We start from the raw sequence: 26,360 nt of genomic DNA, 5'->3' as shown, positions 1-26,360 counted from the left end.
GATCCCTGTGGTCTTCAGTCTCCAGCCGTGAGTGGAATTTAGAAGGAAATGATTAGCTCCTATTCCAAGGCTGTGGATTAGTGATAAGATGGCTGTTGTTGTCATCATGGGCTAAACAGTTCATGTTTATCATAAGAGGAATAACTCTAATGTGCTTGTCCCGGCATCTTAGAATACTGGAAAATTCACGGATTACTGGGGGTAGGCTAAAATCTAAGACTTAGACGGGAAGCCTAAGGAAGGCCTTTTTTTTCCATGACGTTTCCCCCAGTGCCTCTCAACCAGGAGCCGTCACCTGCAGCAGGCTTTGGCAACGTGCGTATGTGCAGGTGCGCATGTGTGTGACTCACAGTGACTGGGGAGCATTACTGACATTTCTTAGATGAGGCTAAGTGATTCTAAGTGATTTGCAATTCTCTGTATAGTCCAGGAAAATGAAGACTTGTTTTGTCTAATGCTGTCCTATTGAGAACGCCGGACAAAATTCCAAATAGCAGGGAGAGCACGGGAATGATGTACAACGCCCATTCATGCATGCCTGATGAACCTATAAAGTAGTGGACAGATATTCAGGAGGCGGCCCTCCTAATTTTTTTGCAGTTTCTCTGCTGAAATCTACTTGAGGGCTGAGACCATGCCTTATGTAACTTTGTATACACATAGGGCTTGGCAGAGTGTCTGGCACTCAGTAGGTACCCAAAGTGTTGAATAGATAAATGTGTTCATCAAGGCATCTCCTGTTTGGTCAATTGGGCCAATACTGCAGTACTAGAATAGTTTTTATTTTTTATTTATTTTTATTTATTTATTTTAAAAGATTTTATTTATTCATTTGAGAGAGAAAGAGCACAGAGGGAGGGACAGAGAGAGAATCCTCAAGCAGACTCCCTGCTGAGTGCAGAGTCCTACGCAGGGCTCGATCCCACAACCCATAATGCTAGAATAGTTTTTAAAGATCAGATGCATCTGGGGAGTCTGGGTGACTCAGTCGGTTAAGCATCTGCCTTTGGCTCAGGTCATGATCCCAGGGTCCTGGGATTGAGCCCCACATTGGGCTCCCTGCTCAGCAGGGACCCTGCTTCCTTCTCTCCCTCCACCTGCCGCACCCCTGCTTGTGCTCTCTCTCTCTCTCTCTCTCTCTCTCTGTCAAATAAATAAATAAAATCTTGAAAAAAAATAAAAATAAGGATCAGCTGCATCTGAACCACACAGAGGTGAAATAACAATGATGAATAAAGTGCAGATGGATGGAAGGGGCTTTGCAATGTCTCATACTCTTCGGCCTTTACCTGTGTTAGGCAAAATAACGCTTCTTATCCCAGGACCTGCACATCCTAATCCCTGGAGCCTCTGAATATGTTCCTTTACACAGCAAAAGGAACTTTGCTGGTATGATTAAGCTAGTAATTTTGAGATGGGAGATTATCCTGGATTATTTGGGAAGGCCTGATGTAATCACAAGTGTCCTTATAAGAGGGAGGCAGAGAGTCAGAATCAAGAGAGAGGTGTGAAGATGCTGTGTTGTTGTCTTTGAAGACTGAGGAAGGGGCCATGGGCCAAGGAATGCAGGCAGCCTCCCGAAGCTGGGAAAGGGAAGGAAATGGATTGTTTCCTAAAACCTCCAAAAGAAAAGCTGTCTTACCAATCCATTTAGACATCTGAACTCTGGAACTGTAAGAAAACACATTTGCATTGTTGAAGCCAGTACGTTCTTGTGAATTTGTTACAGCAGCGATAGGGCACGAATACACATCCAGAAAAACATGAGTTCAAGGATAGTTGGGTTGCTCAAGGTCATGCAATGGGTTCTGGCCAACATCAGCTTTATAAAAAAAGACCCAGGTCTGCTGATCATGCTCTGCTCCCCCATCAAACATTGTTATGTAAGCCTGATGATGGGACATCGGTCACAGCCAACCAGGGCACAACCTGTCACGTAATGCAAGGGAATTCCAATTAAATGCCTCCCCGCTACCTGAATTTCTCTTTGTTTTCCCCGTGAGCAGTGACTGTGAGGAGTGTATCCTGAGAACCTAGTACTTGGCGGGATCAGCAAGACAAAGCCCGTTGGATGGTTTGGCTCACACCTGTAGGCGTCCTACCATATCTGGGCCTTTCAGGAACAGGAGTTTGAAGGGCGTCACAGCATCTAACCCTGTCTGTGCCCTGCAGGCTGCTACACAGGTCTGTAGGGAGTGTTCTTGGTAGAATTTGACTTTCCGGATATTTTCTGTTGAGTATGTGTGGCTTGGGGGTGCAGAGAGAGATTTTTTTCAGAGGATAGAAGTGAAAGCATTCTTAGTATGACTGATCTGAACCTTTTCTGCTTCCTCATCTCTGTGCATCAGAAGCTTCACTGGGCTGATCCAGTAGAGACTGGAAGTTACAATGGCTTAATAACAAAGAAATTTGTTTTATTTATTTATTTTTTTTAATTTTAATTTTTTCAAGAAATGGAAATGAGGAAGAAGATAGTCCTAGGTTAGCTGGCAGCTCACCTCATCTTCAGGAAGCTAAGTTCCTTCTAGTTTCTCTTCCTATCATCCTTAGCACATGGTTTCCATCTTTAAAATCACATCATGATCCACAGGAACAGTTGGAGATCCAGCCACCCCTAGGCTGAGGCCACCATTAAAGCAGATGAGCAAACATGTGCCCCAGCTGTCCATCCCGATCTAAGGAACCCTCCTGGATATCCTGCTCAGCAATTTCTACACATTTTTCATGATCACAGCTTAGTGACAGAGCTGTACCTTGCTGTAAGCAAAGCTGGAACATTGGGGTTCCATTACTGAGCAGAAGAGAAGAATGGATACCGGCTAGGCCACCAAGGAGAATCCCACCTTTTGTGCCTGCATCCACCTCAGGTGGTTTTAGAGCCCAAACTTGCCCTGAGGCTCTGCGGTTCCCATTCCCCCCCACCAGCCCCACTTACACTTCAAGGCCTGAGGGTTGAAATGAGCCACCCCTTACCGAGCGAGGACCCCAAGGAAGAGTGGGTGTAGAGAGTTAGTCAGATGTTGCTGGGTTACCATAGCTTATGAACAGACCCCGACAATGTCAAATTGTGCCCGAACCCTGCGCTCCTGGGAGAAAGCAAAAGTTAAAGGCATTCTCTTCACCCTTTTGTGTTCTGGAAAATAGCCCACTGCAAGGAACCACCCTTGTCCATATGCCTTGGAGAAGACGCACAGATGCCCTCATTGTTTACCCATGACGGGGCCAGACACGAACCCTCCAAACGCCCATTCTCTACCTCGTAAATGATTAGCTGAACTGTTTAGTTCCCACTGATCAGTTGGAACAAAGTGTTTGTTCCCCAGACTTTGGTTAAGCTTCTGGGATCTCCTTCCATATGATGGCTGTGGGCCCCCTCTTCACCCTCCAGGGGCTCCTCCAGTAGGTGTGTGAAGGTGCTCTGGGGGGTGTGGATCCCCAAGTCGCAGAGTAGCGCTCCCTTGCTCGCGATTACTCATCCCTCTCTATAGAAGAAAACCCTTTTCTGCCAAATTCTGAATAACGTACAGATTTTGTGATCAGAGTTTCCCCCCCCACCCCATTGCAATAGTCCCACCCTAACCCCCACGCTTTGCAGTAATCCTTGTGAATGACAGGCTCTCTTTACTAAGTCCAGATTTGATTTTATTTGGCAGCCCTAAGTATCAGGGCACTGGACAGGCACCCAGGATGTTCGTGGATGAGAAGGCTGGGGGCTATCGCCAAGTAAAGCTGAATCTCTGCTCTCCCGAGCAGCTTGTGTTCTGTGCACCTGCCGTCCCTTACAGACTCATAGGAGGGGGAGGGGAAGTCAGCAGGAGGACCTTGAAGAACCCCTCTATAGTCACCAGTAGCTCCACCATACTGCCACTCTGTGCCATAAAGGATACGCAAGGGCTTGTCGTCAAAATGCCTGGGAGCCTCTGGGTTAAGCAGGATAAAGAGTGTTTTTCCCTTTGCGAGGTTTTTCAGGTACCTTTCCAGCCTCTCAAGAATAGGATACAGTATATACAGCTTCCCCCCAATTCCTTGACCATGGAATGCTTTTGTTAACCAAACACTTAGACACATCATGTGGAACAGTTTGGGAAATGCATTTCAAAGCTTCTCGTATCTTCTTCGGCAGTTGCCTAATGCACCGTGCAGAAGACAAGCTTTCCTTTGAGCGATCGTGGGGACAGGGGATTGATGCGTCGGGAGCCGGTGGTCAACGGTGCAGGTCGGCAGCAGATCCACTTGAGCACAGGCATTCTCTGTCTTTAAGCAGGAGTTGTGCTAAGTAGCCTTTATCCTGAGGAAAACACGCTAAATGGGTCAGATTTCCCAACAGGAAGATGCTGTGTCGGAGACGCATTTGATTTACGACAACTTCTGCTGTGACCTTGGCTTTCCAGTTTGCAAAGTAATGTCACCAGGGTATCTGACTAATGCACGGTTGTGAATTTTTCATGGCAAGACATGTGTTTGTGCTGTTGGCCTCCTGGGCAAGGAAAAAAGCATGGCGTGTCAAGAGCAACATAAATTGTTAGGTAAATCTTTATTCCGCGCCCCCCCAGACCTCCCCGCAAAGACCATTATTCGTGTCCCACTCAACCGTTCATTTATTTACAAACATTTATCGAGCAGCTTCCATTTCTAAGTACTGTGGGAGATACAAAGATATATAAACAAAGTGGGGACATAAGTGCTCGGGCAGCAGGTGTGAACGTGGACCAGCGGAAAAGGGTTTCAAGTGGGGGTCCCTCTTTGGAGTGAGTATGCGGTGTCTTGAGAGCCTGCGATAAATACACTTATCTTGTAAAAATACGTCTTCCGGGTCCTCTAAGGGCACCCCAAGGGATCAAATACCAGGTGTCTTGTCGGGTTCAAATCCCAGCTATGGGAGCTGAAGCAAGTTTCTTAAGGCCTTGGACTTAATCCCCTTTTTTGTAGAAGAAGGGGATTGAAACAGATAGTTCAAGTTTTTTTTTCAGCTCAGAACGATGTAGAGATAAAAATAGACCCACATCCACACGTTCAAGACAGAATTATACACGTGATAGGATGTGTGCGTATGTGTACACATGTATACAAATATATACAAATATACGCACATTGTTTTTTTTATTTATTTTATTGTTTTAAAGATTTATTTATTTATTCCAGAGAGAGAGCACATGCATGAGCCAGGGAAGGGGCAGAGGGAGAGGAAGACATGCAGACTCCCCGCTGAGTGGGCAACCCCACGCAGGGCTTGATCCCAGAGCCCAGAGATCACAAGCTGAACGGAAACCAAGAGTCAGACGCCTAACCCATGGAGCCACCCAGGTGCCCCACAAATACGCACATGGACATCGTAGAAGCTAGATTGCTTTCAGCTAGATGTGCAGTAAGACCTGGGGGGTCTTTCTCCATCATGTGAGCTCTGAAAGAGGCCTGAGCGATGGATTTGGAGAGGTGGGAGCCTGGGGCGGCGCATTCAGGGTCCAAGGCACAGGGCAGGAAGGAGTCCTGTGCAGGGGATGTCAGGGCACCCTGGGGCTGGAGCCCAGCATGGGTGTTGGGTTACAGTGGAGGCAGGCCCTGCAGGAGTGGGGGCACTGGATGTTAGAGGGCCTGAATTTTTTTTTTTAATTTATTTGAGAGAGAGAGAGAGAGAGAGTGCACAAACAGGGGGAGTGGCAGGCAGAGGGAGAGGGAGAAGCAGGCTCCCCACTGAGTATGGAGCCCAATGCGGGGCTCGATCCCAGGATGCTGGGATCATGACCTGAGCAGAAGGCAGCTGCTCAACTGATTGAGCCGCCCAGGTGCCTAGAGGGCCTGGGTTTAATGGCAGGAGAGCCATTTCCCCTCTGCTCACTGGGGTCTGGCCCCACCCCGACTCTCCCATGTGATGACTGTTTGCACCTGCTCCTCTCTGCCTGACTCGCCCTTCCCTACCTCCTCTGCAGTCCTCAGTTCTCCTCCCCACTCCCCTCTACAGAGAGCTCCACAGAGCCTGCCCAATCTCCCCCTGCTCACCCTCTATGTCACTATCCAGTTTATTTCCTACAAAGCACTTAACGCCATTGGTGGGAACATAAGCACCATGCTTGTCCATCAGCTGTTTGTTGTCTGTGTCTTTGGGGATGAAAGCTCCGAAAGGCAGGGGCAGAGCTGGCCTGGTCTGCTTTTGGATGCCCAGTGCTGAGCACAGGGCTCACATACGCTCAATAAACATTGTTTGGATGGATGGATGGATGGATGGATGGATGGATGGATGGATGCATGCATGCATGCATGCATGCATGCATGCATGCATTCATGAGCTGAAATTCACACTGCTGTGAAGCAGGAGGGAAACCTACACTGTATATTTCTCGAGTGTATAGAGCCTAGAGTATTTTGTTCAACTTATGGTCATTCCCCAAACCTACCCAGTGTCCAACATGCAGACGTAAGCATAGACCACACACTCACACAAATATTTTTTAATGAAGTAAAGACATTTGTTCCCCCTGCTTTTCAAGTTTTGCTGAAGAGGTCCCTTCCCTAGATGCCCAGAACTGGGGTGAGAAACTTTTGGTCTGACAGGGGGGCTTCCAAGATTCTTAAAGCAGCCCCACCTGTCCCCAAAGGTGAGTGAGAGGTGATACAAAACAAATATGGGCATAGCTTGTCACGAAGAAGCGTCTGCAATCAGATTCATGGGAATGATGGAATTTTCAAGATTGTTGTACTGGTAGCTGGCAGTGAATTGGGATGGGAACCAAGTTTTCTTCTATGAAGCAGCTATTAAAAAATAGTTAATATATACTAAGTTCTTGCCATATGCCGGGGCCCAGGCTAAGGATTTGATACCTATCACCGCACCTCACCACCGTACCACTGCACTGTGGGAGCAGGTACCTCTGCTCTTTCTGTTTCATATGCGGGGGCACGGGGGGGGCACGGGGGCTCAGAGAGGTTATCTCTCCGACGGCATGCAGCCTGGGAACCCACCATGCCCTCCTGCTCCTCCCAGTGGCCTCTACAACCAAGGGGTATGAGGTTGGTTCACACTCCAATTCCTCTCCACTTACTGCGAGCTCAGAGAGGTTAAAATGCCCTTCATCCGTCAGTCGGGAGAGTAGTGATTTCCTCCCCGTCCTTGTCCCTGTCACCGTCGGGTGCCCTCCAACTCCTGATACGAATTTCAGACAGATTTCTTTTCTGGCTTTTACAAGCATCTGGAAAAGAAGACTCTTGGCTGGTGTACAGCAAGCACCTGGTGCAAACCTGTTAACTGTCTTCTGGCCCAACCAGGCCGTGCCAATAGTAGTTGTAAGGGATTCAGATGCTGGGAAAGACTCCGGTTATGGGAGAAGGTCATCTGTCCCTGGGAAATGGCACTTTCTCTCGCCCTCGGGGTTTCTGCCTCAAACAGTGTCTCTCAAAACAAAATGTTTTTTCCTCTCTCTCCGTACTGAGGTGGCGGTGCCATTTGCTTGTTTTGTGTTTTCCCCCTTCCCTCAGGAATAGAAACTTGAATTGCTTTGTATAGAAAACCAAATTATTGAATTACAGCAAGAAAAAAAAAAAAGAGAGAGAGAGCTATTACTCCTTCAGAATGAAGACAAATGCACAGTTTGTGGTATAATGCATCAATTTGAGTAGTAAATACAGAAAACAGAAATGATATTTATATAGAGAAAAGGAATAAAGATATCACAGGACCACAGAGAACCACCAACTCGAAGAAGGCCGGCTGGGTTATATAACTGACAGAGTTAAAAATGGGGGCGAGGCCAGCCACACTCGGGGATGTGCTGGGTGGATTTCTACACCATAGCAATGGAGACTGGAGATTGCCCAATCCCAGCAACCACTCAGTTGCCTCAGTGCATGGAATTCAGCTCTGGAAACTCACTTCTATGGACAAGTGTTACCACTTAAAAAAAAAAAAAAAACAAAGCAAATAGTAATGACTAAATTTATCTAGCACTTATGACAGAAGAATTTTACATACATTTCATCTAATCTTTACTACAAACTTACGAAGTGGGTACTAATATTACCATTACTATTTGATTGATGGGAAAAATGCACAGAGAAGTAAAGTAACTTGTCCAAAGTCACACAGCAAATAATGCCATAACCCCAGTGCTGTACTGTCTCTCCTCATTCCTGGGAGGGTCAGTCAGGCTTATCTCTGGCTCCTTATAGGCACAAGCCTAGCAAAGACAGGAAGGATATCTCCGTGTGTATTGGGGGTGGGGCAGGGTCCCTGAACCCTATAGGAAAGTGATTAGGAGGGCCACCATGAACTAGCTTCCCCAAGTTTACCATATTGGCTAGGGTTGTGGGTTTGGATGCCAGGTCCAGGTAGAAATTGATTTTGGAAGACACTTGGGAGGACCTATGGCTGATCTGCTAAATCCCAGTTTTGGATGTCACCACCTCCATGATACCTCCAGAGTGAAAGCACCCACTGCCGCCTCTAAGCATCAGTAATGGGATCTTCATGTTTCCCTTGACATTTTCACATTATCTCCAGTGATGTACATTTACTGTCTCCAGCTCTATGAGAGCACGGATGACATTCTATACATGGGAGGGCTCTTCGATGTAGCTGATTTGCCGCAGCTGCCTGGATGTGTATGGCTCTTCTCATATCCCCTACTAATTGGGCATACACATCCCCGATAAGAGTGAAATTTCTAAATCGCACATATCCCCGATGATCATGGTCGCTTTATGTCAACTGAGCACGTATTCTGTTCTAAGCACTGTGCTAAGCACCTGCTATGTGGTATCACATTTATTTCTCCTGATCGTGCATTGGGCCTATAATTGCATTTACAGAAGGGAAGCTGGGCTCAAGGACGCAAGGCCAGTAAGTGGCAAAGCCTGGACTTGAACTCAGATCCCACAGTGACGTTGGGCCATAATGCCCATCCGCCACTGACCACCACCACCACCATCCTCGACTGCAGCTCTTCTTGACTCCCACTCAGCCCCTTTTCCCCCTCTGTGACCACACCATAGCCCTGAGTCTGAGGACAGCCCTGAGGGGCTGCTGAGATCAATAAGGATGGGCTAGAATTGAGGCATAGAGCGAGAGGGATGGGCATACCCAGAACATAGAAAAAACTAAATCATTAAAACCCTGCCCTGTTAGTGCCTGCTTGTTCCAGCCGCCTCACATAGTCACCAGGACACAATGGGAGAATCAAAGTAGTTTCTCTGAGGCTCTCAAGGCAGATGCAGCATGACTTACAGGGGGACGATGCTCATAAACATGTGCCAAACGAATGACTGTTTTTTGTTCACTGTGAAGTGAATTGATCCCTCTGTGCCCGAAGACCTGTGATTTTTGTAATCAAGAAAGCATCCATTAAAATAGAACACGGTGAGTTGGAAGGGCCTTTAGAACCCAGCTAGTTCAACCATCTTGTTTTCCAGTTGAGGCTCGGAGATTGTTGCCACCACACCTGCTGGGAGTGGGCAGAGGCGTGTCACCTCAATCCCTTTGGCTCCCCTGGCTTTGACAGTGGGGACAGAGAAGCTAATGATGGACCCGGTCCTATTTGTTTGGAGATGGGTGTCAACGCAGAGGGAGGAAGGAGCCGATAGCCTCCTTCCCTCCTACTGGTTTTCAGTACTGTAACCACCCTTGCAAATTGCCTCTTGGGATGACATATTTTTGCACACGGTGGCTTGTGTGTCAACAGCGCGTTGTATCTGTCAGGCCAGCGCCAGAGAAATTGACGATCTCATCAGTAATGTGTTCGGACCCGGCTCTGGTGCCAGAAAACCCTTTTTATATGTGGGCTCACCATGAAGCTGTCCAAATACAGTGTGATTAATCTGGGCTGCTAAGGAGCAGAGAGAGGGCTTGAACCACGGGACGTGACAACAGTTAGCAGGATTGTCATCTTACCCTGCCAATGATGGACCCATACGATTCAGATGTGAATGAAGCCGTGCCCAGGCCCCTACCGACGGGGGCGTAATTATGCCCAGCTGGTCTTGGAATTCGGTAGAGTTCCTGATTGAAAGCCCTTTCCTCGGGAAACTGTGGCTTACCTTCTAAGCAGAGGGGCTATGTGGGGCCTTCCTGAAAAATTTCCTTGTGGCCCCATATTTAAAGTCTCACTGGTACTGAACATAACATTATACTATGAAGTTATGAGAAGTGCTCCTGCACCACGGGCTGAAATCAGTCTGCTTTCATTGCTCTTGTCAGTCTTTGGGGTCTAAAGTGAGTCATTGCTTAAGAACTGAGAAACGAGGGAAATAAGGATGTCTTCTGAGTGTTAAACTTTAATACGGATACATAATAGATCAGAGCAGAACCCTGCAAAGTCACCTTAAAGAGACAGGGAGAATAGACAGCCACCTTATTACAGCTGTTTACGTATTCAAAGGAAGACCTTGGCAATCAGGAGAGTCCCGGCAGGAAATGTAAGGTGCCGGCGGGTGGGGGGGAGACCCTCAGCAAAGGTCTCTAAGTGTTTCTGGTGCTGGAGGCACCACCTGCAGGGGGTGGACGTGGGATTTATGGCTAACCAGCTCCAACCATTTTAGTCCCATTGCTTAGGTCAACTCTGCTTGATTTTGAGACTCTCAAACGACAGTCCAGCTGACACATTTTCATTCTGATTAGATGCTTCTCCAACCCTTTTTTTTTTACGTGGCGGCTATACATTTTCTCACTGTGAATTGGGCAACTGCTATGTCTGGTTTTAGACATCAGGCCTGTAAGTTTGGTCAATGTGAGTCTTCCCCCTGAGAGAGGAAGTGTGCTTTCCATGAGTTGGCAATAACACACTTCTGGCCAGCAAGAGGGAGGGCAGAAGCGAAGTCCTGGATGGTGGTATATGAAATATGGTTAGGATGGGGCCACATCCTGAGGGCACTTCATCAAGGAGAACCATCCTGGCTTCTATAGAGTGGAACGTATTCCAACTTCATTCCATTGACGGCAAGAGCAAAACATTGTTTCCTTTTTAAAACACTGCCTGATAGGCATACGCCCATAGATAAAACTTGAAGTGCTTATTGTGATGAAATGTATATAGAAATGCTAAAGAACAAGGGCACCTGGGTGGCTCAGTCTGTTGAGCATCCAGTTCTTGATTTTGGCTCAGCTCATGATCTCAGGGTCCCAGGATCGAGCCCTGCATCGGGTTCTGTGTTCAGCGTGGAGTCTGCTCCTCTCTCTCTCTCTCTCTCTGACTCGGCCCCTTCTGCTGCACTCTCTCAAATATAAATAAAATCTTTAAAAAATGCTAACGAACATAAATCGATGTGTAGACATAGTAGTGAGTGCTTAGTGCAGCCCAGGGGTGGATAAAGGCAGACTCTGGACACAGGATCTAGACCGCAACCCCAGAGAGAATTTTCATCCCAGACTGACGTATCGGTTACTGGAGGCAGTTCTACATCATTTAACTTCCCCTGGACAGACAAGAGAGATTTCAAAGTAAAAACTACCAAACCTTAAATTCTCTGGTTCTGTCGTTCTATTCTGTGGCAAATGGTTCAAAAGCTCTATACTAGACCAGAATAAAATGGTCCTTCGTGTTATGAAAATTATACTGTTAGCTCTTCCCACAGCCATCTTCCTGTTCAGCCACTTCCGTGTCCCGGGCTAGCACCACGGTTGCATGTGATGGTCAAGAACCAAGTATTTTTGCCTAGCTCTCTTTCATATGCGAGCCCCTCTATGGTTTTGATACGGTCCCTACATGTCCCCTCCCGACCTTTTTTCCTGACCATGGTCCAGGTAGGAAGAAGGAGGAATGGTGAGAGAAGAGGCTGTGTTCCAGCTGAGTGAGCCCCTGTAAGGAGCTTTCCAGAAAGTTCCATTCAGCACTTACATCTTGTTAGCTAGAATGGTGTCACGTGGTTACTTTTATCTACAAGAGAGTCTGGGAAGTGTATGTTTTTACTTTTTTTTTTTTTTTTTTTGAGAGAGCGCACACGAGCAGGGGGAAGAGCAAAGGGAGAGGGAGAGAGAGAATCTCAAGCATGCTCCGTGCTCAGTGTGGAGCCAGACACAGGGCCTGATCTCAGGACCTTCAGATCATGAACTGAGCCAAAATCTAGAGTCGGTCGCCCAACTGACTGAGCCACCCAGGCACCCCAAAAGACGAGCACAAATTAGCTACATTTCTGAAGCATGTCAAGAAGGGTTGGTAGGTTGGTAATGGGTTAAGTGGCTACCAAGTCAGAGACCTGGGACCCCATCTGGACTTCTCCCTCACTCTCTCCATCCAAGAATTCCCAACACACTAACATGTCACTCCCCGGTGTCCCCTCCTGTCCATTCCTGCTATGCTTATTTTATCAGGCCCCAGTTTACTTCCACTGTAGTACTTAAAGAATTTCTACTGATTTCCTCTGCATTCAGACTCCTGCTTAGGTCAGCACTCCTCTGCTCTTGGCTCTTGAGTGGCTCCCCATTGCCCCTAGAGTGAAAACCAAACTTCTCGTGCGCTGGTTTCTTCACATTTTGTATTTTGTGTCTCCAGCTTCACATCCTTCTTTTTTTCTCTTCCAGCTCATTGTGTTTCCACAGCAGCGAAGAGGATCGTGTGCTTCTGATCATCTTTGACTTCTCTCTCCCACACCCCGTAGCTGATCCCTCCATATATGCACCACCTTCAAAATATATGCAGAATGGAACCCCATCTCAGTAATAATTGTTGAATGAACGAGTGCGTGAACACTCAGCTTATGCTTTGATGGACTCTTTCACGTCCTTTTTTTCTGTGGTTTGATGTTTTCTCTAGAAACAGTGAGAGCCCCAGTGACTACCAGAAGTCTAAGACGTGGACAGGAGACAAGGGTAGTAGTGAGGATTGTCTTCAATAGTAATAATGTTTGGATGCTTCTCTTCAGGTCACTGTTTTATTCTGGTCCCTGAAGGAGACAGGACAGGGCCATAATTATGACAGGGAAACACTGGAGTCCCAACTATCTGATTTCAAATCCTGGTTCTTGTTCTGTGGTCTTGGACGTGTTCCTTAGCTTCTCTGTGCTTCAGTTTCTGCAAATGCGAGGTGCTGGTGATAATAGTGCTTCTCTCCTAGGGTTGTTGTGAGGACAAAGTTGTAAGGGCTTGTGACAGCACCTGGTCCATAGAAAGCAGTCCCCAAATGCCAACCAGTAGTAGTAATGGGACTCGTGGTAACAGGAGCAGCCATGGTTAATAGCATCGACAAGGTGATACTTACTTTTTAAAATTTTTTAAAGGATTTTATTTATTTATTTGAGAGAGAGAGCACAAGCAGGGGGAGAGGGAGAAGCAGGCTCTCCGCTGAGTAAGGACTCCGACTCGGGACTCGATCCCGGGATCCCAAGATCATGACCTGAACTGAAGGCAGACACTTAGCCAACTGAGCCACCCAGGAGCCCCACAGTGCGATATTTCTAACCCTGCCTGCTTTGGCCTCAATCAGAAGCTGTGTAGTTAATATTGAGATTGAAACGGATTTTTGCCATTGTGACCACTTGCTAACATCAGAGGGAGAACTCTGGGCACCTGCAGTGTTTTTGCTGTTCATTTCAGGAGCATGAGCGCTTCCTTGGAGATGTATTTATTTATTTGAGAGAGAGAGACCTAGTGGGAGGGCAGAGGGAGAGGGCGAGAGAATCTCAAGCAGACTTCCTGCCAAGCACAGAGCCCTATGTGGGGCTCGATCTCACCACCCTGAGCCAAAATCTAGAGTCAGACACTTCACTGCGCCACCCAGGCGCCCCAGTGTCAGGATCTGTGTCAAGGGGGTGAATAGCTGCTGTTTGTCCCTCGTAATCCACTCTTTCCGTTTGGCAAGAGTAGCTGGAACTTTCTTCGGGAACTTGTTACCAATGCTGATTTTTAGGCCCCTCCCTAGGCCCAGTGTGTCAGAAATCCTGGGGGTGGGGCCCAGCAATCTTTGTGTTCTGACAAGGTTTTCTAGGTGATTCTGATGCGCACTGATGTCTTAGTGATGTAGTTTGGGATTATAGGTGAGGTTCAGTGGGGTGGAGCCCGGCGCCCACAACCAAGAAAGAATTCTTGAGACAACGGTGGTTTATTAAAGCGCGGGGACAGAACCCGTGGGCAGAAAGAGCTGCTGCACGGGGCTTGTGAGGGGTGGCTGATTATGTACTATGGGGTTGGGGGAGGTAAGGAAAAAGGGAGATTTCAAGAAAGAACTTTCATATGTTAAAGAAGACTCAAAGGATACTGGAGGCCTTGCCATTGTCGAGGTTGTCTACCCCTCTAGCAAGACATTAACAGTAAGATAGCTGGGAGCTTCCAGCAGGAACCTTACACTCTGCCTGCTTCAAGTATCTGTCAATGGACTGCAGGTTATAAGGACATTTAACTGTATCTACATTTCCTTCTGGACGCTAGGCCACTGATAGGAATACTTTTGTTCTTGTAGATTGCTAAGACATTTGTAAACTGAGGGAGACTCAGGTCTTGCAAGATTGTGGTCTCTATAGGTTAACTATTTGTTTTTCCTTTAGGGCAGCCAGGAGTGCCTGAGGAATGTCACATATATCCCATCGTGGCGGGGGTGGGGTGGGGAGCGTTGTGGGGTGTCAGCTTCTGCCTGTCCTTAGCTTGCCTTCTGTTCCCTCATCATTAGGACCACTGAGCTGAGGCCTTGTTACTCCAAGTGTGGTTGCTCAGGCCAATACCTCCCTCCATCAGGACCTAGGAACTTGTTAAAAATGCAAAATCCCAGGCTGTTTCCCAGACTGACTGAATGGAAAGTCTGCATTTTAATAGTATCTCCAGGTGATTCATGGGGACATTAACATTTGAAAACACTGATCTTGGGCACTGGTTCTCAAACTTGGCTGAAAGCTGGAATTACCTGTAGAGCTTGCAAATCCACTGCCAACTAGGACTCACTCCCAGTCTGGTGCATTAATCTGGGGGACAGCCTAGGAAATGGAATGTTTTTTAAGTGCCCTCCCCACCCCCACCTCAGGGAACTCTAATATGTAGCAAAGTTTGAGAACCACTGACCTAGGGCAGGATTCTCCAAGGGTGGTCCCTGGCCCGGGAGCACATTTCTCTGGGGGCCGGGTGGGGTGGGGGAAGAGGGGGGAGCTTGTTAGAAATGTAAATTCCTGAGCCCCACCCCAGACCTACAGAATCAGAAACAGAAGGGCTGGAGCCTAGCAATCTGTGATTTACCAAGCCCTCCGAAGTGATGCAGGCTGAAATCTGAGAACCATGATCAAGGGCCCCAAATCTCTGTCTATAGCTGGCAGGTGCCCGTGGGGGTTCCTAGGATGATTAACCATTCCCCTTTGCCAGAGACTGAAAGATTTCCCAGGACACAGTGCTAAAATCAGGACAGTCCTGGCCGTTTTTATGGAAGAGTCCATTTTTATGGAAGTGGCCTGTGGTCCATTCCATTGGCCAAAACTCAGTCATTGGCCATGCGTTGCTCAGATGGAGGCTGACAGTTATGGTTGAGCTGTGTGCCCAAGAGGAAGAGGGATGTGTTTTGGTGAGGAGCTAGCTAGTCTCCGCCACAGCTTCTGACCATGCAGCAATAGTCTCAGGCTTCAACTATGCGCAGGGGTGCCAAAGTCTAAAGTTGCCTCTAAAAAGGGCTCGCTAAGAAAGGGTAAGTCTTTGCTCTCTGGGGATGCTCTGCTTGCCGCTGACTTTTCTCTGCCACTTCTTGGCTTGTGACATCAGCATCTGGTATTAGCAGTTCAACAGGAAGGAAAATGGAAAAAAAAAAAAAAAAAAAAAAACAACGCTTCCCCAGCGAGTCTGCTCCCCGTTCGCGGGAGGCTGCAGCTGGGATGTGATGGAGTGAGCATATGGCTTTAGGGAGGCCCATTTGGTTCACTTAGCAGAGTTCTGTGGCCTGTGAATGTTCAACACATTTTAACATTAAAGTCGTCAGGCAGCTGGCCCAGTTCCTGCCTCCCTGCGCTGTGTCTGAGGCTGGTTGTGCAGAAACAGAGGCGTGGGGCAGATGATCTCCGGCAAGGCTGACGGACGGGAACAGAGCAAGGGGCTTTCTGAATGCATCACCTGCTCCAGAGCATCTCAATTCAGGCTTTATGCAAATGTCATGTCATTTGCTGAGGCAGGGAGGTTGTAGTCTGAATAGGAGAACCAGCCCCCTTCGGTCAGGGGGCTTCTTTGAGGCAGAGAGAAATCAGGACACATGCCAGGCAAGTCTTGGCCAGCAAGGAGGGAGAAAAGACGCGCTCTGGAATACATTTTGAGCGGGATTTGCAGATGGAAGTACAGTGGGGTCTCTCTGGTGGGCAAGGTTTTAGTAAGGGTCATTTTTCCCCCCTTCTCTAGATAGAACCCGAGACATCCTGATCTTTCTGACCTGTAGACGGGGTGGTGGACAGAGCACTGGACAAGGACTTAGAAGATCCGGGCTCTAGCTCTGCCCTACCTGCCACTCTCGAATAGCAGTTCAGGCATCATTGGCTGCTTAAGCTTTTTGGGTTACCAGAAGTCACTGGGGGTGCTGATGGGGCATCAGGGGGTGCTGATGGGGCACAGGGAGGGTCACTCGCTTGGCAGGGTGCAGAGGGGCCAGTGGAGGAGAGTGAGCTGAGTTTCCAGGTGTAACAGAGCAGGGAGAGTGTGCCCTGCCAAGTGTCAGGGCCGGAGGGTGTGGGGGCTGAAAGTCCTTGACAGAATCACAAAACCCCCTGGGCACACTATATTCTCATGTAGAAAGGCTCCTTTTCAAGGACAGCAGATCCTTATCTGGGTAGACAAGCTTTGATCTCTCCGAAAGACCTTTTCTCTTAGGTATTTTATAGGTCAGGTATTTCTTACCTTTTCCCAAAGGTTCAACGAAGACAGCAATGTCTTCTTTGTCTTTTTCTTTCCCCTTCTCCTTCCTATCTGTATTGGTTTCCTATGGCCGCCCTAACCGATTGCTTCAAACCCAGCGGCTGAAAACACTGCATACTTATTATCCCACAGTTATAGAGGCCAGAAGTCCAAAACCTATCCCCCGGGGCTAAAGTCAAGGTGGTGGCAGGGTAGGTTCTTTCTACAGTCTTGAGGGGAGGATCTGTGTCCTGGCCTCTTCGGCTTCTGGAGGCTCCTGCATCCCGTGGCTCATGACTCCTTCCTGGAACCATTCCAGCTTCCTGCTTCCATCCTTATACCGCCTCCCTCTCTTTTGTGAGGACCTCGTGACCACATTGGACTCCCCTGGATAATCCAGGAGAATCCCCTCATCTCAAAATCCTTGACTTAATCCCATCTGCAAGTCCCCATTTACCGTGTAAGGTAACATTCACAAGTTCTGGGGATAAGGATGTGGGTAATTTTGAGGCGGGGGGCTTATTATCTAGCCCACTCTACCATCCTTCTTTTTTTTCATTCACAAATACTTACTGAGGACTTTCTATGTGTCAGGTCCTGTGCCTGATGCTGGGGCTCTGATGAGCGTAAACAGGCATGGTCCCTGAGCTCACACTCTACAGCGAAGACAGACTTCTATCAGAGTCGCGCACATACATGTGAAATTACATGACCATCGTTAAGGGTACATGGGGCTATGAGACTGTGTCCTAGAGGGATGTGCTTGATCTAGTCTGGGGAGGGGAAGTAAGGGACAGTTAAGTGGTTTCCAAAGTATCTGTGGAAGGCCACAAAGACCCTGTTAGGAATTTTGGTCTTTGTCCCAAGAACAAAGGGGAGCCACTGGAATGTTTTAAGTAGGAGAGTGTTAGGGTCAGATTTGCATTCCAAAGCTCACAGCTTTGTGGAGAATAGGCTGGAGGCAGGCCATTGCAGTTGTCTGGTGAGAGCTGAGGGTGGTGGAGACCAGCTGTTGGCACCAGGCAACTGGTGATAATAGTCATCTCTTTTGCTCTCTCTCTCTCTGATGGATCATCTCAAGCTTGTGTTGTAGAAGAACATTATAAGATTGAACACATTTATATCAATGTACTTTGAATATTAACTAAAACCTCTGTGACAAGTGAGAAGGTGGCTGGGCATGGACATCTGAATCCCAAACAGAGGGGCTCTAGGATCTGTGGCTCCAGCCCAGGAACGCGATGATGCAGAGCTGGTCTGGAAGAAAGGGGTCTGGTAGCCTACATTGTTCCAAAGAGCTGAAAACCTCATGTGGATGTGAGAGCCATGGGAGAATAAAGTTATCTAAAGTGATTTCCGAGAGCACATGACAACAGTAAGATAGATGTGACTACCTAGGAATCGTGTTCAATGTCAGGCATGATTTGAATGGAGAGTCCAGTCAATGTGGAGGGTAGGTGTTCAGAATGGATGCTCCTTGAACAGTGTGATGTGCATTACATAATGCCCAAAATATAAAAGGAATGACTGAGAGAAAAGGAGACACGGGCGCAACCTAATACCTCTATTCAAATATCTCAAGGGTTGGGGCGCCTGGGTGGCTCAGTCGTTAAGCGTCTGCCTTCGGCTCAGGTCATGATCCCAGGGTCCTGGGATCGAGCCCCGCATCGGGCTCTCTGCTCCGCGGGAAGCCTGCTTCTCCCTCTCCCACTCCCCCTGCTTGTGTTCCCTCTCTCGCTGTGTCTCTCTCTGTCAAATAAATAAAATCTTAAAAAAAAAAAATATCTCAAGGGTTGCCACATAGAAGAAGGAATAGAATTATTCTGTGTGACTTGAGAGGAAGACCTAAGGCAAATAGATGACATGATAAGACTTTAGGTCAAAAGAAGGACGAATACTCTAAAAATTAAAGCTACTTAACAAGAGGATGATTTAGGGGAAAGTCTGAAGAGAGATATGGGCGCCTACCAAGATACCAGGCGCTATTGGGGCTAGAGGTCAGGAAGACATGGTTCCTGTCCTTTGCTGCCATTTTGGAAGTTAAGCAAGACCCAGGCCATAATAAAATCAGAGTATTTTATGTGAAAAAGGGGGCCTGAATGTGGCATGGGAGGGGCTTGGGTCAACCCATCTCATCCCATCCCTGCGTCCTGCCAGGCCAGCCTTCTGTAAATGGCTGCCTCTGACAGCTGAGTCATTGTAGTAACATAGAAAGAGGAAAGCCAAGATGTGTCTTCCCGAAGAGGCAGACTGTCTCACAGGCCAGATTAAGACGTGATTGATTGTGTTAGCCTATCCAAATAAAGAGTTTCCCATTAGCCAGCCATAAAAGCATGACGGATAAAGTCGCTGAGCAAACACCAGCTGTGCTCCTGTAGGTACAGTTCTGCCAAGAGGGGCCTTGACCCATGAGGCGGATCTGGTTTTGATGGCATGCATAGCCTTGTTCCCATAGGGTCCTATGGGAACCCGATGCTGGAAAACATATTGATCATAAAACAGGTGCCCCCTGGCGCTGCCTCCCTGCTCCAAAGACTCTGCAGATGATTTGGATTTCCTTGCAGTTTTCCTACAGGAAAATCATGTTCAGGCCTCTCAGATGTCCCACTGGCTAGAGAGTTACTCTGGTTTTTTATGTGTTACCTTTCCTGATGAATTTCGTTGGAGCGAATGAAACATGTATTATGAGACAATAATTGGTGGTCAGAGAGTGACTCTGTGTCATAACCCTGAGGACCAGATCCTGCACTGTAATGAACTCACTGAGGCTCTGTCACTCTCTCTGGCCTCTTGGTGGCCACCTGGATGGACTCTTTCTAATGGCAGCAACATCCCCTCATGGACATCTATGCCAGTCATTTGCTTATTTGCCCTCAGACCTATCACCATCTTTTACTCTGTAATGTGCAACAAAACTACAGTTCCCAGGCTCCTTTGCCACATGGCTCCTAGCAGGGCTGTGCCGGTAGGGGGTGCCAGTGGGAGATTGGAAGGCAGAGGAAAGAGAACCTTGGGAGCTATAATTGTTCTTCTGTCACCCCAGCTCATCCACCTGTGGGATGGACCTCAGCTCCTGAGTTCTAGCAACCCTGCCTCTTCCCTTTGTCTCCAGCCCCGGGGAGGGGGTGACCAGGAGGGTAGCAGCTTCCTGCTGTGGGAATATTTTTGTAGCCTTACTGTCCCCTCTTTGATGTCTTAGTTGTTTTGTCCCCTTTGTAACCAATCCCCTGCATAAAATTCCCTCTTTTTAGATTACCTGGAGTGGCTTCTGTTTTCCTGTCCGGGCCCTGACTCAATCAGTGTCCATTCAGTTTCTAGGTTGTCACTAGCATGGACCCTCAGAGGCTAGCCTGAAAGGGTTGGGACTGAACCCGCGAGTCCATCCTTCTCGTTTTGGAACACAAAATAATCTTTGTCATTAATTTTCTAGGGTCATGAATTTTATCCGTAGATTTGGGACAAACAAAATAGCTGTGTTTTTTTATACTAAGACACACACGAATACATTGTAGTAGAAAAGTCACAGGATTTTAAGATTAAACCAAAAAACGTCAGAGTCTTTTTGCACTTGTGAGAAGCCCACGGATACCCTTTTCTTTTCGAAGTGCTTTAGTTGAAAGGTATGAAAAGCACTGCCACAGATCCTGGACTGGAAACCTTTTTCTCCAGAGGGCCAGAGAGTAGTTTTATGCTTTGTAAGCCAAGCCATCTCTGGTGTAACCACTCAGCGTGGTTGCTGAAGCACCAAAGCAGCCATGGACCCGGCGTAAATGAATGACAGCGGCCCCTGTGCCAATAAAACTTTATTACAAAAACAGGCAGCAGGCTCAACATCCCCCTGACCCGTATGAAAGGTAATGGCAGGGGTGGGGTCAGAGGGCATTAGAGACTCCCAGTAGATCATTACATGATTCAAAGTGCAGTATGGGGAGATCCACAACGATGAGCATGTTTATTTGGAGAAGGGAAAGGCCACGGGTAGGAGGCCAGTTGAACAACCATCCTGGTGTGTACGTCAAGATGTCTGGCAAACCTAAACCAGGTGTAGGCAGTCAGGTTGGGAGAGACCTTGACTTGGTTTCTCACTATGCCTATCATTAACTCCCATGGAGATTGTTCCAATTTCCCCTCCTCGATATGAATTTTGGGAGCCCTCGGGCCATCATTCCTCCATTCTTTTCCCCTCGGTTCCTGCAACCTTTGCCAGAAGCACCTCTGTTGACTCATTGTGTTCTCTGGGACACTGTGTAGACTAAAGCAGGGCTCTAAGTCACTGACCTTCCTGTTCGATTGATGGAGTGACTCAGGGCTTCTCTCCCCGGCTCCAACGGCTGCCACATTCCGCAGGAGACATCCCCAAACGAATACAACTAATTAGTATTTGCAAAGTGATTCCTGTGGCTGAGGTGAGAGCCACCCAGAAGGGCCAGGTATAATCACTGTTATATCCTTGGCTTACATAGTTCCTGGTCCACCCTGGAATGATTTTTTAAGCCTTGGTAATTGGCGAATTATAGTGTAAGTGCTGAGAACCAGCTGTGGTTGTGAGTGCCTCGAACGTTTCCATAGGTGGTGGGGAGCTGGGCGTAGATGTTGACAGATGGGTTAGGGAAATTACAGCTCAGGTTCCACGCAGCTGCTTTGAAAGAATATTGGACAAAGGACACGTCTAAGCAGATGCGCCATTAGCAATCAGATGATTTAAGAAGCCGTCCGATCAATATTTATGGCTGGATAAAGAAAAGATATTTACTGTACTTCTGTGATCTGAGTCAAAGCAGAACACCGACCTGGACTGCCTCTCATCAGCTCTGGGGCTGGAAGAGAAAGGACCCGAAAGGAACAAACCAGAAGTCGCATGTCTTGGCGCTGGGTCAGTGATTCATAAGGGTTTGTGAATGAGTGAGTGAGCGAGACAGCTGGGCCCCTCTCTATTCCCAGGATCTCTTCTTCGAGGAGGAGTTTTTATCACCGAGGATGATTAGACACCAGTGAGGCTCCTTCCCTGACCAGAGGCTCCTGGATTTCCTTCTTCAACAGCTCGATGCATTTGTGAAAGGTTGTTTTCCACATCTGAACCTCCTGCCCATCCCAGAAGGTACCTGAGTTTGCAGCTCCTGTGGAAAATGGCAGGGAGGCTCCTCGCTTTCCCTCGGCGAATCACACACCTCCTCTGCGTCTCTGGAGGACTTTTTCTGTCCTCCATCTGTCCCTTTCTCACGCTTCTCTCAGAGACCCCCCTGGCAAACAGCACCACCAGCAGTGGGCAGGAACCCTACCCGTCTACACTCCACATTTGCACGAGGAAAATGATTACCCCTCCAATTCCGTGGGGTGGGGTTCCGCCCCGTGTGTGAGAGGGGCTGCCATGCCAAGATATCCATCAAGGCGAAAAAGAAAACCTTTGTTCAAGGAAAGCGGGCCAATCCTGCGGGTGGGCTGGGGGCAGAGGTGGGGGCCAGGAACCTGACAGGGTGAAAAAGGGGTGTTGATGGATATGATGTGAAAAGAGAGGAGAGGTAATGAGCCTAAGCGTCCAGCTGGGCCGTGCCAGACAGCTGGGCCTCTGACAGCAAATCCACTGCCCTCTCCCTCAGCCCTCTGCCGCTGGAGCAGGGAGGTTAGTGCCCAGGGCTCTGACAGGTGCAGGCGAAGGGTGAGCGATGCCGGAGCTGAAGGAGAGAGTCCGTACCCTTGATGTGGCTTGCTGGCAGTCAGCACACGATAATACTCGAGTCCCATATATCAGGCGGGCTGACACTTCTCAGGGAACCCAAGGCCCTTCACGGGTTCCCTCTTTTTGAAGGGAACCGTCAGGAGGAAGCAACAGGCCATGGGAACAAGTGGACAGTGTCATCAGAGGCCCTCCTGGCTTCTAGTCCTTTGGATGTTTCTTCCCCCCAAGTGAGGCCCGGCCCTGCCCTTTGTTTACCTGCATTAGGGACAGGCCTAGAATAAAGCCATTGTCGAGCTAATCAGCTTTGTTCTCTATTCAGACATTCTGGCTTAGGGCTGAACATGGACTAATGCCCATAGCAGGATAGAACAATGATGACATTCATGAGTCAGCATTAGGTCAGTCCTGCTGCTGTCAAGGCTCATTATTTGTTGCTTTTAAGAGGGATGCTTTTTGCCAGCAGCCAAGCCACCAACACCCACGGGTAAAGGAAAATGCATGTGGATCTGTCCTGGTGTGTCCTGAATTTTACATCCTACATTTCTTGGCAGCCCGGGCAAAGCAGACCAGGAGGACTCCACCACAAGGCAGCCATCTGTTGGCAAGGCAGGTGCTGAGCCTGCCTTCCCACGCTCTCTCCGCCACGCCCTGGGGCCTGCCCAGAGCTGGGCCAGAGAAGAGACTTGGTCTGGGGTCCCCACGGCTCTTGGTGCTAAGAGGAGCCAATTAAGGAACCAGCCAGCAGCCCCAACAGGGAGAATCACTCTTGACCTTGCAAAAGAAGTTTTTATCGGGGCATTCTTTCCAAGATCACTTTTGCAAAATGTGTCAGATGCACTGACAATGTCAGGACACCTGGATCCTTGAATCTTAGGTCTGTGGGATAGAACAAAGTCAGAGCTCCTTTGAAGGCATGGTATGTTACTACCGATCACGAGGGCCCCCACCTTTTAATTACTCCTGTTGAGCGTAGGAGCAGAGGCTAGATGAGACTCGGGGTCCTTCTTGGCCAATCTGTACTCTTGTACCCCACAGTTGGCAGTTGGCCAACCCTTGGATGTGGGCGCTGCACAAGGACTTCCTTTAGCAAAAAATAAAACTAATTGTCCCCGGTGGGCTTCAAAGAGAACTCTACCAATTCGATCTTACAATTGTTCTTCCCGGTTACGGACCATCTCTGGTGGGAAGCTCACACGTTCAACAGATGAAATAAGCTAAGTATTCATCAAAACTGCTTTTTTTTTTCTTCCAGAATTCTGTTCGAGCTAGAAAAACAAAACTCACAGCAAAAGTCAGTAGAGTTCGTTCTGATTCGATCCGTGACCCCAGACAGCATGTTCATCAGTGTGTGTGCACATGGTTGGCTTTGTTCTCACACCTCTCCCTTTTGCAGAGTGAAATACTGAGGCAGAAGGATGTCAGTCCATTCCCTGGGGCCCAGGACCAGGCAAGATTGAAGTCGAGGCCTCTTCTGCTCCATCTCCTGGCAAACAGCTGCTTGTCAGGTGTTTATATTCCTCCGGGCCAGGAGAAACTGGAGCAATTAAAAACAAAAGCCTTCTATCCATCCGTAGCATTACCCGAGCCTAGCTGGGTTTGCAGCTTGTAATGTGTTATTTATTTTTGGTTTTAATTGCTGGCAGTCCCAGAAACATTAGTGTTATATATAGTGCTAGGCTCAGCAGGAGTAATTAAAAGGCGGGGGCCCTCGTGGTTGGTAGTAACACACCAAGTGCTGGCTGTTTAAGAAAAACGTGCCATTGATTTGCTATCAGCAGAATGCAGGGTGGTAAGGGAAGAACAGAGGAGACACTCCAGGCAGAAAAATCTCACCAAACGGGAAAGGTTTATGCGCAGGCCAACGTGTCCTGAGTCTTAGGACAAAAATACAACTGATGCAGATCAACTTTTTAAGCAGCACCAGAGCTAGGAAGAAGAACCAAGGTTTATTGAATGCAGTGCCAGGCACTTACATCTGCATAATCTCGTTTAAAACTCAGGAGACCCCATCCAGGCTCATGTTGACATTCTTCTCAGGATCTGTTACATGGGGCACAAACCCAGAGTCCAGACGCCTTCTACCTTGTTCGCAAAGAAAATACAGCACGTTATTTTTCCTGGCCCTCTCCGGGAGGCAGACTGTGGGTGGGTTTTTATTTTGTTCTGTTTTGGCTCTGACGCCTTGGGGGAGGGATGGGCAGAGGGAAGGGAAGTAAGATGGTGAGGGTGACCAAAGAACAGGAGTTTGTGTAAAGATGTAGAAAGAGGAGAGGAGAGGAACTGGTAGAGTCGCAAAATGTATCATCTCCTGGAATTATTGCTCATTCTGCAAATATGGAGCATCGGCCTCCAAGAGCTTCAGAGAAGCTTTCCAGAGCACATGAAATACGGTCCCGTTTATGTGCCTGTAATATGCCCATTAGCATACACATGGAGGATGGGGTCTTGTTTATCAGGACTCCGCTCCCAGCACGAAGGCCAGGTAGAAAGGGCTGACCCCTGTGCCTCCCTTAGAATTAGTCTGTGGTTTCCCAGATCTTTATTTTGAGTAATTTTCAACCACACAGGAATATTGAGGGCATGTCATAGAACATAGCAAATGTTAAGTAGCGCACGGAACGGTTACCACTAGAAGGGTTTTCCCTGTGCTACTTCAATTAATCCTCCCCCAAATGCTGCTGATATTACCATCCTCACTTTATAGGGGATATGACTGGGGCACAAACTGCTTAAGAAACTGGCTCAAATTGCTATGTTTGTATCCTTTGGATAAATACCCAGTAGTGCAATTGCTGGGTCATAGGGTAGCGCTATTTTTAACTTTATGAGGAACCGCCATACTGTTTTCCAGAGTGGTTGCACCAGCTTGCATTCCCACCAACAGTGTAAGAGGGTTCCCCTTTCTCTGCATTCTTGCCAACATCTGTTGTTTCCTGAGTTGTTAATTTTAGCCATTCTGACTGGTGTGAGGTGGTATCTCATTGTGGTTTTGATTTGGATTTCCCTGATGCCGAGCGATGTTGAGCACTTTTTCGTGTGTCTCTTGGCCATTTGGACGTCATCTTTGGAAAAATGTCTATTCATGTCTTCTGCCCATTTCTTGACTGGATTGTTTGTTTTTTGGGTGTTGAGTTTGATAAGTTCTTTATAGATTTTGGATACTAACCCTTTATCTGATAAGACATTTGCAAATATCTTCTCCCATTCTGTCGGTTGCCTTTAGCATAGTGATTTGAAGGGGCACCTGCACCCCAATGTTTTTAGCAGCAATGTCCACAATAGTCAAACTACGGAAAAAGCCCAGATGAATGGATAGACTATGGTGTGTGTGTGTGTGTGTGTGTGTGTGTGTGTGTGTGTGTGTGCATTACTCAGCCATCAAAAAGAATGAAATCTTAACATTTGCAACAATGTGGATGGAACTAGAGTGTGTTAGTCTAAGCTAAATAAGTCAGTCAGAGAAAGACAATTATCACATGATTTTACTCATATTTGGAATTTAAGAAACAAAACAGAGAATCAGAGAGGAAGGGAGGGAAAAATGAAATAAGATGAAATCAGAGAGGGAGACAAACCATAAGAGACTCTTAACTCTAGGAAACAAACTAAGGATTGCTGGAGGGGCGGTAGGTGGGGGATGGGGTAATTGTGTGATGGGCATTAAGGAGAGCATGTGATGTAATGAGCGCTGGGTGTTATATGCAACTGATAAATCACTGAACTCTACCTCTGAAACCGAAAAAAAAAAAAGGAAAGAAAGAAACTGATTCAAGCTTATACACATAAGAAAGGAAGGAGCATATATCACATCATAGACAGCCTGGTTGCAGAGCAAGGTTCTTGACCACTGCACAGTTTTGGTTCTGAACAGTTATTAACAATCTTTCCAGGAGCCTGAATATTAGCATCTCAGGAGAC

This window comes from Callorhinus ursinus, unplaced genomic scaffold (genome assembly GCF_003265705.2).
Source record: "Callorhinus ursinus isolate GAN/ISIS: 27379988/994484 unplaced genomic scaffold, GSC_fseal_2.0 scaffold55, whole genome shotgun sequence".
NCBI classification, from domain to species: domain Eukaryota; kingdom Metazoa; phylum Chordata; class Mammalia; order Carnivora; family Otariidae; genus Callorhinus; species Callorhinus ursinus.
The sequence above is the reverse complement of the archived record's forward strand: the minus strand, read 5'-3'. Positions refer to the sequence as shown.